The 17696-nt window shown below is 35.8% G+C and overlaps 1 protein-coding gene and 1 non-coding gene across 2 annotated transcripts in view; both read left to right on the top strand.

Moving 5' to 3' along the window:
• Nucleotides 1-1635: 1635 nt before the first annotated feature.
• LOC125224848 (sushi, von Willebrand factor type A, EGF and pentraxin domain-containing protein 1) overlaps nt 1636-17696 on the top strand; it is a 115147-nt gene continuing 99086 nt past the window's right edge. Inside the window, exon 1 of the mRNA XM_048128346.1 lies at nt 1636-1791. The gene's annotated coding sequence lies outside the window, so the exon portion shown is untranslated. The remainder of the gene's footprint in view (nt 1792-17696) is intronic.
• Trnar-acg lies at nt 15377-15449 on the top strand. The gene has a single exon. It is a non-coding gene; the product is annotated as a tRNA-Arg (tRNA).

The raw sequence follows: 17696 nt of genomic DNA, 5'->3' as shown, positions 1-17696 counted from the left end.
CGAACCCGGCTCGTACCAATGAGTTTTTTTGAACTTATATACGAAATGTCATTTGATATTTGCCAGTCGCTTTTCGGTAAAGGAAAACATCGTGAAGAAACCGGACTAATTCCAATAAGGCCTAGTTACAGTAGTTACCCTTCGGGTTAGAAGGTCAGATGGCAGTCGCTTTCGTAAAAACTAGTGCCTACGCCAAATCTTGGGATTAGTTGTCAAAGCGGACCCCAGGCTCCCATGAGCCGTGGCAAATGCCAGGATAACGCAAGGAGGATGACACTAAAGTTACGCGATGATTTTCTAATAGAAGTTCGCTAAGTTTTAGAGCTGGAACTAGTTACATTTTTACTTTCGTAACAAATGTAGTAGAAAAAACTATGAGGGTTGTGGGTTTCTAATTGATTATGAAGCCCGAGAATACAAATGTTATCTTATTTACCACTGTCTAGGTAATCAATTAATCATATTACAGGTAAGGTAAATACATTATATACTACATGAAAGATAATTAAACGAATGCCGTGAACATTACATTCCGTTGTGATAACTGTTTTATTACTTGTCATTTTAATACCACATTCATTGCAAACATGCATACGTAAGTTGAACCCTCTCTGATTACAAACGACGTGTATGGGTGCTTATTTAGTTATTATTATGTTAGGTACTACCTTTAAAAATATAAATAAAGGAAACACAGATTATTAGGTGATTTTAGTGTAAATATCAAAATTAAAATAAAATAATATCGGAGACATCTTACATACGACATAAGTACGACGGTATACAGGGTGCCCGGTAATTAATGGACAACCTTTTACCCACCAAGAGGGCACCTTATACTGGTCCAGAAAATCGACTTTAAGGTTTACTAAAAGTCGCCTGGTTTTCGAGATTATCACACTTTTTAAAATTTCAATGGATATTAATGGACAACCTTTTAACCACCAAGAGGGCACCTTATACTGGTCCGGTATTAAGGTTTAGTAAAAGTCGCCTGGTATTCGAGATTTTCACACTTTTTAAAATTTTAGGTAGTATTAAAATTTTTAAAAGTGTGAAGATCTCGAAAACCAGGCGACAGGCCTTTTAACCACCAAGAGGGCAACTTATACTGGTCCAGAAAATCGACATTAAGCTTTAGTAAAAGTCACCTGGTTTTCGAGATTTTCACAATTTTTAAAATTTTAATACTACCTAAAATTTTAATAAGTGTGAAAATCTCGAAAACCAGGCGACTTTTACTAAACCTTAAAGTCGATTTTCTGGACCAGTATAAGGTGCCCTCTTGGTGGTTAAAAGGTTATCCATTAATTACCGGGCACCCGGTATACAAATACTTTTATAAATAATACATAATAATATACATAAGTAGGTACTTACGTAAAATAACCACAACTCAGGAATAAGTACATATATGTGATCATCTCTAAAATAAACGCCCTTATTTCGACCCGGTACCATCATCTTCATATGCAAGATCTTCAAAAATCAGTGTTTACGAGTAGGTACTTTAAATGCAATAAAAACTATAGCATAGTTTTTTTTTAGATTAAATCTCCAAATGAACGGAGCAACTACCCAACCCACACAAACAAGTCCTACCTGTGTGCGTGCACCGTCTTACCTGCGCGTACGCCTCGAAGAAAGCCTCGCTCAGTGCTGACCTGGCCGTCTCGCGAGCCGGCGGCGACCATGTGACAGTGCCTCCGTGCAGTGTAGTGTTACTGTGCTAGTACGTTCACCTCAAACCCCTGATAGTGTTACGGATTTCACGGACCTGCTCACAAAACGGTAAGAATTCTAAAACGCTTCCCAGAACCCCTTTAAAAATCACTTACGGTGATGTGAAAGTTCCTGATCGGAGTTCGAAGAGTCAGTTGTTGACACACTTTTGGTTCAGGTGTGGTGGGCAGGTGGGCGCGCCTCTGTGTCAGTAATACGTGTTCGGCCAAAATTCCGATCTCTCGGGACCGCTTTCGTACACAACTTTCTTCCGGCAAGATTTTTATGCGCGCTTTACGACATTTCCGTGCACGCAGAACGAGATTTGAAACCGGCCTAAGGTACTCAACCTTACTATTCATAAAAAAGCTATTACAACCCTTAAGAAACTTGTCTTTATTTAACTGTACGCTTAGTTTGACTGCATCATCTATAAGGTGTTAGAGCAACACCGGTTTAAAGTTCTACGTGCACAGTAGAGCTTCGGAAAAAACGCTATCGAGGCGAAGACATCAACGCGCTTAATGGCATTATGTTTCATTATGATTGTTTTTCAGTGTTTATTAAAAATACTTTGGTTACCTCCGCTAAAATTATTACTAGGTGTAGGGTGTAGTTTAAGTCGATATTTCTATTGAATCCCTTATATGAATGTAGGTGTTGTATACTATTGTAAATATATTTTTATAAGTGTGGTACAATCACAACTTCAGAATACAAAATAATAATATTAAATTATTTTCATCGTGTACCTATTGCAACCGAAGGCAAACAAGACCAGCCTTCATATTGAAATGTTGAAACGTCGGAACAGCTTAAAGTCAACTTTACTGCCTGGCCAGTTAAGCTATTATTTGAAAGTTTAATGTTGACTCAGTACTGAATGCAAATTTTGCGCCATACCATACATGTCAAGTTGTGCGTTTCCTTATGGCTTAAAGTTAAATAGAAATCGGTATAAGAATTATAACTCTTAAATAAAATATAAGTATTTTTGCACGTACATGAATTATTTTACGTTTGACAAAGTCTCAAATACGGCCCCCGTTGGTACAGTCGAGTTCATAAATATGTGTACATATCTTCACCTTAACTCTATGCAATAAGGTGAAAAAATGTACACATATTTATGAACTCGACTGTACAGTATGACCCTTAGTTAAATGACATCATTTTGTCGGTTTTCAAAACGACGACACATCTGATTTGCATTTGTATGCAAGTAGCGGTAGCGCCTTAAACGACAGTAGACTTAACAGTGCCTGAATCGCATAGTCCATACAAATTGATTATTAAATTACAGTACTTTCAGAATCTTATCGAGTAGGAACCAAAAACTCGCGTCAAAGCTAACGTTTCCTTACAGTTTTTGTGGAATCCGCCGGCAGGAGCATCTCATGATGAGGCTGGACCGGTTTCCCCCCCTCCCTCCCCCCCGGCCACTCACGACGCGGTTGAGTGCACCCCTTTTATCTCCATTTATGTAAAATCTGCATTATCACACTGTTCTAGGAAACGCAAGACATTGCCCGTTGAGTACCTGTTATGTTATGACTGTTATGAGTGTATGTCTATAATCTTTTTCCCCTCACTAGCTCGGAAACACGTGTTTTGTCCTTTAATATCAGCGGGTAAAAACGCATTTTATCCACTAGTGGGTAAAGTAATTTGACCTTGAATAAAGTCAAATTAACTGCTTTAAAATTAATAAAAGTAGGTAAATCTAGTAATTAAGATGATTTGCCACCTGTGGAACTACTGGAAGCAATGATAAACGCATTTTTTTGCGTTGTAGTTTCCTCGCTATAGTGAGGGGAAAAGTTTTGTGTTACACTCGGGTGCAAATGTATTTTACTTCTCGTGTGTTAAAAAACTCGCAAGTTCAGGATTCTATTCTCGAACCACTCGCTTCGCTCGTGGTTCAACTATAGAAACCTTTCACTTGCTCGTTTTTCAATTCCACACTCGGCGTTAAAATACAACTTTGCCCCCTTAATAACTATTAATGGCAAGGACAATATAATACGGGACTGACAAAGCAAAGTTTAGGCTTAAAATTAGATGGCGCTGTTTCGCAGCCTGGAAGTGGCCAAAATCATATTTACCCAAATATTTTAGCGTGTTTTTATTTTTTATAAGAATAAATGACATGCTTCTTTATTTTAATATCATTATATCACGTCAATACACATTTTGAAAAAAATAAATTTTTAGGCATCATCAGTGTAGTTATGATAGTATTTAATAGGTACAGGTGGCGCTAAAAAATCGAGGTACGATTCTTAGTATGAAGATTGTCAATCCTATATAAATTATCCTTGGTTAATGGATTATGAAATTCGCAGAAATATTGAAAGTAAAAAAATATTAAATTACCACGTTCATCTGCATATATGAAGGTATAGTTTTTTCAGGCGTGATTTAATAACAATCCTGTTATAAGATTATACGGAAAATAATTACATATTTACATGATTATGAATTTATGAATGAGAGAAGTTATAATTTAGATCTGGATTAGTTATGGATAGGATCTATCATATTCAAAAGCGACTTCAGGTTGAAAAGTCTTTTGACACAGATCAGATCCAACTTCATAATCTATTATTAAACGGAATATGCAAGTTCGCCTAGAATGGCTTAGCAGCTATCAAGAGCTGTTAGCTATCAGTTATTTAGGTAAATACTTGCTAGCGAAAACGAGATATTCAAATGATACCTTATTAGAAATATAATAAATACATGAAACCAAGGTCTTTACTGTCTAGTGTCTATATATAACCGCAATTCTTGTTTGAAACATCAACATCGGGTAGTAGGTACGTACCCAGTCAAACCACATACGTTTGAGTTCAAACCAAACCCTTTCAGAACTATTTTAATTGAATACACGGATACGGAACGTTTGAGGGAAATAAGAGTTTGAACAGCCTATTGGTTATGGTAATGAATACACTCTTCAAGCATAATTCGCTGAATATATTTGATAATTTTAATGCGCGACTCATTTGAATTATATATTCATTTGGTTGTTGATTCGTTAAGCAAATTAAACATACTAATATCAATTCAAAACTGTATTTATCTTTCAGATGTCAAGATCCTTGGGATTTGTTTTTATGAATACCTACATATTTAAAACAAAAGTAATACTACTGACTTAAGATGCTCAAATGTTTATCCGTTTACGGAGATTTAGTCACGTTCCATTATTCCATTTCGACACGTAATTTAAAGGCCGGCCATTCCACGCGTAATCGTATTATTTACGTCCTAATAATAATTGTGTCTCAGCCCTTAACCAAGGCCCTTTCAAGGTTTGTGTTATTATCTTTTTTAATTCATGCCCAACCCAAACTACCTGAGGCAGAGTGTCTTAGCCAGGCGGTCATGTAATTTTAAAATTAACTTTTAAGGGTTGTTTAAACTGGATCGATATTTTCGTAAAATATTTACTAAACCGCGACGCGAGATGGCGTGCGATCATATTGCCATATACCGAGACTCCTAGACGACTGGTAGAAAGAGGGAGGCAAGCAGAGCCCAGCAGTGGGACACAACAGGCTAACAAAATTGTGAGTGTGTTTAGTAAATCGTCCCACTTTGTCGGTTACCATTAAGACGATGTTTACTTGTGTCTTTAAATTAATAAAGATACAAGACAAACCTCTGACAAAGCGGCTTTATAACAATCGATAAAGTGGGACGTTTTTCCGTGCACACTAACAAATAAATGAATTTAATAAACAAGTTTACTACAATGCTTAGTCGCTAGGAGCGTATACTATACACGTACTTGACGTACCTATTGCAACCTAACTTCTTACGCCCTAGATGTTTCTCGGAATTCATGTTGCAAAGTGCAAACATATTTAAGACAAGTTTATGCACAAGTATTACGCCCCAGAAAGCAACTCAAAGTTTGTTTAGATATTCAACATAATGCTTAGCTTTACAATACAATCTCATAAAGCTTTATCAAAGTTCCCTGAACCATTACCGTCTGCAACTTGTTAACTTCGTACCTTATTACAAGATACGGAATCATCACAGTTTGCTAATTTTCTATAGTTTTCCCGTCAAAGAAACGTGCTGGACTGCTGGCACGATCGGCCGAGTGAAGCGAGCATGCTTGTTAATTACTCCGAGCTTCATGCCTCGTGGACACACTTCTTGTTCATACAAGGGTCCATATTTATACGCTTTGGCGTATAGTACTGACTGAATAGAGTTATGAGAAACTAAATTTACAGTTAGTTAAGGTAAAAGTACCAGTGCTCCACAGTAATCCAGTAGCTGATGCACTTTCAATCTTAAGTCATTGTCAATAAATGCGTCAGAACGAACGGTGTCATCTATTGGGCACAAGAGTGTCGATACTCTTAAATACCTTTACACTGGTCAAAAAGAGAAATAAAAAAACAAAGTGTGATGTAAAGCTGCATTTTTGGTATGTTATTTGGGGTCCTTGGGGGAATGTAGGACTATATTTTGCAAGCAAAAAAATGGTGTGCTAACTTCGCAATTTAAAAAAAAAAGTAAAAAAATCAGACTTTTTTTGGTTTTTGCCGTTTTATTAAAAAACTATGCATTTATGGTCGAAAGTTGCTGTGTAATATTGAAAGCGCATTAAATTCCAAACAGTTTGACATCTTTTTTATCAATGTCCGTCAAATATTTTTTGAGATATGAAGCGTCAAAAAAAGAGCATTTTTCCCCTTTCTATAAAAATATTCGTTTTGCTAATATTTTGAGACAGATATCAGCAAAACAACTCAGGCTATTACATAAATTGTAAAATAAAAATGTAGAAAATTTCACTAGCTTTCATTTAAGACCAAAATAGTGCCAGTTATTTCAAAAAATAGGATTATATCATAAGTCTAGTATAACTGGATCAGAAATAATCGGTGGATGGTAATGGCCAAATGGGATAGTTTACATATATTTACAGGAGGCGTAGCGGAGAACGAATTATTATTATTTGGGGGCTGTTCAAGTATTACTTAGGGCCACTTGCACCGACGAAAATGGAGGGTTAACCTGAGGGTTAACCCACCATTTTATATGGAATGTGACAGATGACAGCCCACTAACCCTGAGTTAAGTGGTTGGTGCAAGTGGGCCTTAGACACATATTTGCGTATATCAAATCAACATTTATTTAGTAAGTTAAGTTTACGGTCAGAAAGACCTCAGGATCGCCGCTTGGCGGAAAAAATATTGACGAGTAGAAAACCCTCATTAATTGAATCAGATTGTTCCGAAATTCTTCTTGTACGGACTGGTTTTTAAAGCATATCACTGAGGGTCAATAACATCGATGCAATCTCACGAGCGTTGTCGTGGACGTGCCCGAATCATAGTATTCTCCGTTTAACGAAATATCAGTACATAGTATGTGTTGTATTGCACGCGCAGGTCTCTCATCGCCGCGCAGGTGTAGTCGGGCCATAACTCGACAGTATACACGCTTGTACAAAAACTGAGGAACAGCTGTCTTTTTACGCTGTCACTACATTTGGTGAATCTTCTAGCCAACATGTTTGCCCTTACTGCGGTGGCTCGCGTCTGCCTTTCTATGTCCTCCTGGTCTTTTAAACTGGACAACAAGATGTGGCCAAGATATTTGACTTCGTGTACTCTCCGCAATTGAACTCCATCAAGCAAAAGAGGTGGTACATGTGTGGGCATATGTGCTGCCTCCATGAGCATAAATTCAGACTTGTCCGGATTGTATCTCATGTTATGCTGGCTGGCGTATCTCTCGCATTCTGCAAGTAACTTACGCATAGCTCCCACAGATGGTGCTAGTAGGACCATATCGTCTGCATAAGCGATGTGATTTATCATTTGCCCATTGATGGAGCAGACAACCTCGGTACTGGTCAAAGCCTGCGACAGCCCATCCATGTACACGCTGAAGAGAGCCGGAGACATACTGCCTCCTTGTCTCACGCCACAGTTTAGCCCGCTGGCTGTGGACAGAGTTGACTTCCATCTTACTACGTTCTTCTGCTGGGAATACCACTTCTCCAGTATCTTAATAATTGGCGTGGGCGCTTTCCGTTCCCGTAGTTTATTCCACAGCAATTGGTAGTCAAATACAACTCAAGTGGACTTTCTATCACTACAGGAGTTCTGCCATCAAGATGCAGAACCAGGACCCTCAAAAAGGAAAAAGTAAAATCTAACTAATTCTGTTTTATATTATATATCATATCATATATATTATATATCATATCATGAAGTATTTTGCAGATATTTGTCTTAAAATATTGGCAAAACGCTACATTTTATAAATGCGTCAAAAATTAACCTTTTTTGACGCTTCATATCTCGAAAACTATTTGACGGACATTGATAAAAAAGATGTCAAACTGTTTGAAATTTAATGCGCTTTCAACATTACAAAGCAATTTTTGACCAAAAACGCATAGTTTTTTTAATAAAAAAATAAAAACCAAAAAAAGTCCGAATTTTTACTTTTTTTTTTAAATTACGAAGTTAGCACACTTTTTTTTTGCTTGCAAAATATAGTCTTACATTCCCCCAAGGACTCCAAATAACATACCAAAAATCCAGCTTTACATCACACTTTGTTTTTTTAGCCGATTTTCATGTAAGATTTGACCGGTGTACTTATCTATGCCGGGTAATTTAGTTGAGATATGGAGTTAGGTAATAGGGGCGTTATTCACTTATGGAAGCTTGAACTAAAGCCACATCTGTGCCAGTCGAAGTCGATATATGATATTCCCAATACCGCTAGATTAATATGGATGAAACGCAATACAACGTAATTCAGGATACCCTGATCTTTATTGAATCGTGTTCTATTAAACAAGATATGAAATATAATTTTACCCGGGTTACGATTTTTTCAATTTATAAATACATATAATAATTATTTAGTCTCAAAGTTTGTTAATAAAAGATTTTCAGTTAATTAATTAATTTATAAGACAGTCCAAAATTTTATCAATTCAAATTATTCAGAGCAGTTCATCGCTTGCCTTTCTAAATAGCTATTTAATCTCTGTCAAACAAGTCTGTCAGTAAATGAGAACAAAGAAAACTATACGCATCCTTTTTTTAGGGTGCTAGAGAAAAGGATACCTATAGTTTTCTTTGTTCTTATTTACTGACAGACTTGTTTGACAGAGTTATATTTCTTTTTTTTTGTGTTACAATTAAATTTTAAACTTTAAGGTAGCACATTTTCACATAGCTGATGTGAAAAACAGCATGTTTCATACGGTAACAAAATTATTTTCTCCTTATACTTTACCTCCTCGTTTATTTCTTCAAGTAGAGTACATTTTCATTTACTGTATTTGTATTGGGTAGACATGACTGGCGGAAAATAAAACAAGTAAGATAAACGTACTGATTCCCTGAGCGAGCTCATCTGATAGACTTGGGTCGATGACTTGTAACGACTCAGAGTCAGTTACCGACTCGATTATAGTGCATTCTGTTTTCTTTTTATATGTAAAACCAACATTCGTTTTAAACACGAAGGTACGTATTGTAAGGCACGCCACAGAGTCTGAAAAATTCATAATCTTATAAAAGATTTATATGCAATGCAACCTGACACTGATACTGACAGATCTGTCAATTTGAACTGACAGGTTGCATAAAAATCTTTTTTAAGATTATGAATTTTTCAGACTGTCTGTGGCGTGCCTAAGGGCTCTTTCCTATATTTTTATATTAAATCATCATAGTCTACATGGAATGGACATTTCTTACTGATAGTATTTCAAAATATCAATAGGTTATCTAATATAGGGACGGTTTTTCTATGGACTTCCGCTGCATGACGTCGATGTGTCTTTTAACTGTAGTTGATGTAACCGTTCCATAAATTAAAGTATCTAATATACCAAATATATAAAATGTTGCATTATATCGTAGAATTTAATAAAATTCTATAATTCTAAATAAATCCATACTAATATTATAAATGGGAAAGTGTGTGTCTGTTTGTTTGTCCGTCTTTCACAGCAAAACAGAGCTACGAATTGACGTGATTTTTTAAGTGGAGATAGTGGAAGGGATGGAGAGTGACATATAGGCTACTTTTTGACTATTTCTAACGCGAGCGAAGCCCGGGGTAAAAGCTAGGACTTTATAAGTCTGAATACGTATTGATATTTTTTTCTTATTTGTACTTCAATACCTTTCAGTCTCGTGACTTTTGACATTGCTATTAGGCACGTTATTACAGAAAATTACTGAATAGGCATAACTTTATATCACATATTATGTACGTGTGGTTATTTAATTATTTAGGCACGTAAACATACCTCTGCTAAATTCTATAAGATAACTTTATTTATGTTTTCAATATTATGTTATGAATCTAATGGATGGATTAGATACTTAATATTTATTTGATTCAATCTTTTGTTGACATTTTTGTAAACTTCTATAGATAACTGGAACCATCTTATGAAACTCTCCGAAATTCGTGCGTTACGTTTATTACAAAATTAGGATTTTACTGTAATCATTAAAAATACGAAAAAAGATAACAATTCCGTTCTTATTCGGAATTCAAACAGGCGACAACAGGGTCAATATTTTATTATTGTTGGTTCTCAAATTCAATCACAAAATTTTGGAATTGGTATTTTTTTAATGTTGATGTCCCGGTATCAATTTAATGAATTGTTTTCTATTTATTTATACTCTGAAAGCGGCTAAGTTGAAATGGGACTGGTTATGTATACCGAATCTCGGGCGACTGGTGCCCCCCACGGCGAAGTGGGAGCCCCATGAGTCAAACCGGAGTCCCGGCTTACCACATCGGCGATAACGGGATAACTCATTTTTGAGAGACTGGCCAGAAAGTTGCACAGAAACGGGTGGATAAATAAAGGAATAAAGCGCAGAACTGGGACTCAGTGGGATCTGAATAATAAATATGTTTTATTTATTTAAATACACAGACTTCGTTTTCAAAAATGTTATATAATTACGAAGGAAATACCTTATTTTCTAACTGTTTGCGCTAAACGCCCAGACGGATTTATTCGGTTGTCATGATTCAAATTTGGCTGCGTGTATTTAAGCAAATCTGGTGTGCATCGGCATAATTTCCGGCTGTTAACTCGAATAAGTTAATTACTTGCTAGATCACAGTTTGCCAATTGCACATCACTAATGATTGCAATAAGTATGAAGCAAGTAAAAAAAACTAAATAAATATTATTATAATAATATAGACATATGTATATCATCATCATCATCATTTACTTGCCCTTTTCCCATTATTAGGGGTCGGCGCAGTAGATCTTCTTCCATTCCTCTTTATCAATAATGTTTTAGGGCCCATTTAGACGGTATGAGAACTCGCATAAACGCAGTTTTATTACATTGCAGTATTTAATGGCTGTGCATAATTGTATTGTACTCTCAACAGCCCGCAATGTAACTAAAATCGCATGCGAGTTCGCACGCCGTGTAAATCAGGCCTTAATTATATTATGCATGTGTTTTTGCTAATAAACGAGTACACTTACATACATAGAAAAAACCCTGAACAGAGATCTATATTTGTTATATGTGTTCCTGATACAAATAAGGTAGCAAATTTCGCTGATTTCTATCGCAAACTTTATAATCCTTACCCTCTTAGCGCTGAATAGGTAACTGGTTAATATTCACAAAACCAATAAAGGATAAAAGGTTCGTTCGTATCTTTACAATATAATTTCTCTTCTACCCGAACACGCACACACGTGTATCAACATTAATACCGTGTAAATATTATCCCCCTCATTAATAAACGTTCACTAAAGTTATTAAGCCGATAAAGTTCGTGTGTCTTTTTCTATCACGCTAACACATCGGAAAGGGACAAACGAACTTTATCGGCTTGATAACTTTAGTGAACGTTTATGAATAACTCGTTTATGTTTTACTCTTATCTTCATCAATATTTTAAAAGCTGTGTTTTAGACAACTCAACAATTATGTTAAAGGCTCACGATTCTTGGTATTTATGAAAATGTTCATTTTATGACATTTGCTGTATGTTCAAAATTCTACCTATAATTCTACCTACCTAATAACCATATATATATTTAAAAGATATGTTTCCCCTCCCCTCGCGCCTCGCCCCGCCCGCGCGGCCCTCTAATTAGTGGTTGACACCTATGACAGACTGTTATAAGACATGTGCGAAAACGGTTGTGCTTCCGTGATGAATTGTGGACCCCAGCCAATCCTGCCTGCAGTTCCTGACTCCCGGAGAGAAGGTTAGTGCATGTCTTTGACCACCTTGACAGATTTTTGTATTTCTATTTTGCCCCCTCTTGTCCGTTCATAAACGTATTTCTCCGGTCTCCGTCTGCGGTATTTTCTATACCAATATAGTAACTAAAATCAAAGGTATATAAGTATAAGAGCTTAATATCTGAATGGAATCAAGCACCCGTCTTATACACGATTAATAAAATGAAAACATCATATAAATGCTGATGTTATGTTTGAATGTATTTCGTTGATAAGACAAATCTAAAATATGGTTTTTGTATTTTTTTTATTGGTATTTAGGACAACAACAGCCCATATTCAACTTACATTGGTATTTTTACATAGTCTTAGGCCAATAACAGTTATCCGGTGAGTGAAAAGTAAAAAGTGAAAAGTATGTATCGTAGTGTTGTATCTTTAACAAGTGCTGACCTTACGAACTGTTGATAGGAGTAATTTTGCTAATATATACCTAATAAAATATCTTGTTTTGCCACGCTAGTAATGTTAGTATAGAGAAAGATTGCATTCCTTTAACTTCAGTAATTTTAAGCTTATGCTCTTCTGAAATTCTCACAAATTTTGATCAAAGCTGAGCACAGGCCATTAGCTGATGGAAGTGTAATTGCAAATTTACGAACGTCTCAGATATTGGCAATTAGCACTTAGTCCGGGGTCACCCTTACACAACGCCATCTATGCCCGGTTATTGCCTCAGAGTTGACTCTCAATTGCCACTATTTGTCTTATATAACCGTTTTAACGGCTAGAAACCGGCATGCCGTTTTTTACTGACTACTAAATTAAATATAAGCAGTTGTACAAGTTCTTGTCAGTCTAAAGTTACATTAATTAAATATAACTTGCCCTACTCCCAGTTCCCGGTATTCCTTTCCGCTGATATTGCAATATGAAAGTCAGCTGCTATAATAATAGCTACATCATCATGTCAGCATACAGGCAATACATAATTCTAATATTTAAACATCACACCACTCGAGTACAGGTTCAAAGTGCCTGTTATATGTTACATTGACGATGTATTTTCCTCCAGGACCACCAAGTTGAATTCCTAAAATGTTGGATTTGCAAAAAGTTGAATTTGCAGGATGTTGAATGTTAAAATGTTGAATTTGCATTATGTTGAGTTCTTTTTATGTCCAAATTGCATAAAGTTGAATTTGCAGCTTGTTGAATCCTAAAATGTTGAATTTGCAGAAAGCTGACTTTGCGGTATGGTGAACCCTAAAATGTTGGATTTGCAAAAAGTTGAATTTGCAGGATGTTAAAATGTTGAATTTGCATTATGTTGAGTTCTTTTTATGTCCAAATTGCATAAAGTTGAATTTGCAGCTTGTTGAATCCTAAAATGTTGAATTTGCAGAAAGTTGACTTTGCGGTATGGTGAACCCTAAAATGTTGAATTTCCATAAGATTAAATTTGCAATAGGTACCTACAGGGTGTAGCAAAGGTCCCGAGTGATACTTTAACAGCTGATAGGGTTACTAATGACCCTAAGTGTGATACAAGTGAAAAAATTTTGTAGTTCGAAAAAAATGAGTTACGATTTTTTCCGCTTAAATAGCAATCAGGGTATTGGTCTTGTCGGCTGTTGAAGTAAGGCGCATTGGGGTAATTTCGAACGTCGTCTAATTTTGAAAGTCACATAAAAATCACCATTATTTCCATCATATCAAGATTCCCCTTTCGAAATTACCCGAGCATTTCTGTATGTCGAAATTATCTCAAAGCACCCTATTGACTTTTGTTACATGCTATATAGTTTCAGGGCATATTTAAGTTCCAAGACTCCACTGATGAGCCTTTTCGAAGCATAATGCCTTAAAATTTTATTCCCCGTTACAGCAATGGGTTAAATACAGTCTGAAGACTGAAATTCATGACCATCAAATGTACATTTTTTTCTCCTATTAGGACCAAAAAGCTCGCGATTCTGAGTAGAAATCATATTAAAAAATACCCATGTTAAAAAAAGATTCCAGGAATATAAACTTGAGTTCCCAAAATGTTGAAAGTATACATTTTGAGAATTCAACTTTTTGATATTTCAACGTTATGAGAAATCAACATTTTGCGAAACTGAAAAAAATCAACATTCTGGGAAAGTCAACGTTTCGGGATTTCAACATTTTAGGAATTCAACCTGGTGGTCCGGGAGGGATATTTTAAGTATGTGTACTTTCACACAATGCAAAATTTGCCATTTAAAGTTCTAGTTAAACTGGACAACCATTCCATAAGTATGAAGAACCAATTTAGTTAGAAGGTTAGAATTAATTTGATCAACGATCGCGATTCTTGGTGGTTCCTCCAATTGATAGTATCCAAAAGTATGCATCAAAAAATAGTATGTAACTTAATATGTAATGGGAAATAATTAAATGATATTAATTGATTAAAGTTTTTTTTTATTATGAGTACTCATGGCCACAGACTAGCCGAGGCGACTATGTGGCCTACGACGGAGCTCGCCCAGAAGGTGCGTGTTCAGTGTTCACCCTTGATTTGAAGATTGCTGGGTTATATGAGCTCGGAAATATATAAATGGACTCCTGTGCTCCTGTATGTTTTCCTTAGTAGATACTAGTATTTAGTTAAAGTACTAATATTTTATAACTATTTAATTATACACAAGTGGTTCAAGAAGCAGGTATCCAACAGGTTCGGTTCGCCAACCCTAGTGTGTGCGTACAACGGTTACTAGTCCGTTACAGCGAAGCGGGTCACGCGCAAGCGCTTTCGACGTCCAGTCTTTAGTGTTTCCACACGTACGACGACGAGAAATCTATAAGACTGACTTTAGGCTCGGAATGCTAATGCTTAGTGCCTAAAATTGAGCCTAGACAATCTTCACAAATGTATTTAAACTTAGTTTCCAGTTAATGAATTTGATAGATGTGAAAAAAAATTCGGTTTGAGTTAAGTATACTGGAGTTCGTAAATAAATGGTTCTGATTTAAGATTTCCGAATGCAGAAAAAAAATTGGTTGTATGGATCTATGGATCGCTACTACCGACAGTAACGACGTACTAAACACTTTTTTTCTGTATTTATCCTTTACAATTACGCCTTGATGCCAAAAAAGCCGGTGTTTACATTTACAACCGAACAAAATAATTACTCTTTCGTTATAGTTAAGGAATATAATTTATATAAAATATAAAAACATCCTACATATAAACGATAGTTGCTCTATTATCGTCTTAATACCCCGCTATCATAATTATTATCAACCACAAACTAAAGGCAACAAAGGTCTGTTTATATTTACTCGCCTAGTTGCCCTGCCCACGTCGTTATCACGGCCGTGGTGACGTAACACGATGTTGTATTAGACCGTAAATTTGCGCCGTCTACCAACAGGTCCTGTGGCGCAACGGATAACGCGTCTGACTACGGATCAGAAGATTCCAGGTTCGAATCCTGGCAGGATCGAGATCTACTTTTTGCTTTTTATTTTTTATTTATAGAATTTAAAATGATTTTTTTTTTTGTTTTTCTTTTACCCACTTAAAAAGAAATCAAGTTTGCAACTATGCAATTATTTTAAATTTTCAGTGTTTATATTTTTTTCTTTTGTGAAAATCAAGAAAAATATAGCCATAACTAAATGATGTTTTATTAAGTTTTATGTTTATTTTGTTCCTTACCTGTTACAATTTTTTCCCCTCACTAGCTCGGAAACACGTGTTTTGTCCTTTAATACCAGCGGGTAAAAACGCATTTTATCCACTAGTGGGTAAAGTACTTTGACCTTGAATAAAGTCAAATTAACTGCTTTAAAATTGATAAAAGTAGGTGAATCTAGTAATAAAGATGATTTACCACCTGTGGAACTACTGGAAGCAGTGATAAACGCATTTTTGCGTTGCAGTTTCCTCGCTATAGTGAGGGGAAAAGTTTTGTGTTACACTCGGGGGCAAATGTATTTTACTTCTCGTGTGTTAAAAAACTCGCAAGTTCAGGATTCTATTCTCGAACCACTCGCTTCGCTCGTGGTTCAACTATAGAATCCTTTCACTTGCTCGTTTTTCAATTCCACACTCGGCGTTAAAATACAACTTTGCCCCCTTGTATAACAAATAACTATATCTCATTTTAGAAGCCATTATTGTTAATTCACTCTTCCAAATTAAATTGTACCACGTAAAACAGATTACGACATCAGTTCGTTTATTATTAAAATAGTGGGGGTAACCCTTCCGCACTATTTGCACCACAAAGGCTGCTAATGAATTCGATTATCCAGACGGAATCCGTGCTTCCTGCTCCGTCTTACTAACTCAACGTGACACTTGTACTAATTTATTGTCCGACAAACGCAGGCCAATCTCAACTTTGTCACTGTAGCCAAAGATTCGGTCTCAAATGATGAGACTTGGCTATGAGCACGTGGCTTTTACTTTAAGAAATGCCGTTTCGGCGAGTCTCTTAGCAGATTGAACAATCTTTTGCCGTGTTGTATAATAGGTACTAGAGACTACCGGAGGTTTTGACTTCCTTTCCGTGATGACACTTGGGAGAAAGTTGTCGAACTAAATTTGATTTAATAGGTACTGGAAACGTAACAACAACAGTGGTGTTTTAGTTAGTAACCTGACCTTCAGTGACCTTCAATAATTTTGGGGTGATTATATCTATGATATTTCATACTGATCCACTTTTACAACACAACCCCCAAAACCGTGAAAAAGTATAAACTGTTTCATACATTTTGGATATCTGCCTATCTAACTTGTCATTTTTATGAAAGAGTAGGTACTTACCTTCTTTTTGCGATTTCGGCTTTGATTTGGGACCATCACCCACAGTAGAAGTCATGTAAAATGATAAACTAGAGTTTCACTTACCGTGTTAAAAATGCATTGCGTTTTTGAAAGAAAGAAAACATACCCCGACGAATAGAGAAATTCCTTTTTTTGAAGGATGCGGTTAAAAATGACATAAAGATAATGCAGGAATGTGGAACTATAGTAATCAACGCATGATTCACGTCGACTATGAATAGCTAGCCTTGACATTCGAGTCTTCGCACTCTTCGCAGCGTAGCGAAATGTGCGGACAATGGTAAATCACAGTTAACTGCTGATTTTACACATTTTACAGAAGGTCAGGCGGGTAAATTGCGTATGTCGGGATAAATTAGCTTTTTATAATAATTATTTATTATTTATTTATTTATTATTCAAATAAGTTACACAGAATAACAGTAAAAACTAAGGCACTGTGAAACTAAAAATAAAAAAAGAACAATATATACATATATCACATATTAAAAAATACAAAACAGAGAGAGATTATAATGCTGTAGGCTAATTGAACTGGTGCGATTATCCCTGGTAAATTGTTGATCTATAAGTAAATAAAGATATTTAAGTGTAGGTATAAAATTAACAAGTACCTGCTATTAGTTTTATATTATTGGTCTCACTCTCAACACAAATTAAGAATTTGCAACCGTCAACAATTATCGGATGATACTTTTAGCTTCCTTTCGATCAAATGTAGATATCGAGAGGTATGTTTTTATTTAAAAACAAAATCACTTCAGCTGTCTTCTTCGTTTAACGTATCATATTGCTTCTTCTTGAGAAATGCTTGTTTTGTTTTTTATTTTTGTGAATAAAATTAGGCCGATGGTTACGAATGGATGTCAGAACATGGATTAATGCAAAATAATGC

Source organism: Leguminivora glycinivorella, chromosome 3 (genome assembly GCF_023078275.1).
Source record: "Leguminivora glycinivorella isolate SPB_JAAS2020 chromosome 3, LegGlyc_1.1, whole genome shotgun sequence".
In the NCBI taxonomy this organism is placed as follows: Eukaryota; Metazoa; Arthropoda; class Insecta; order Lepidoptera; family Tortricidae; genus Leguminivora; species Leguminivora glycinivorella.
The sequence above is the reverse complement of the archived record's forward strand: the minus strand, read 5'-3'. Positions and strand labels throughout refer to the sequence as shown.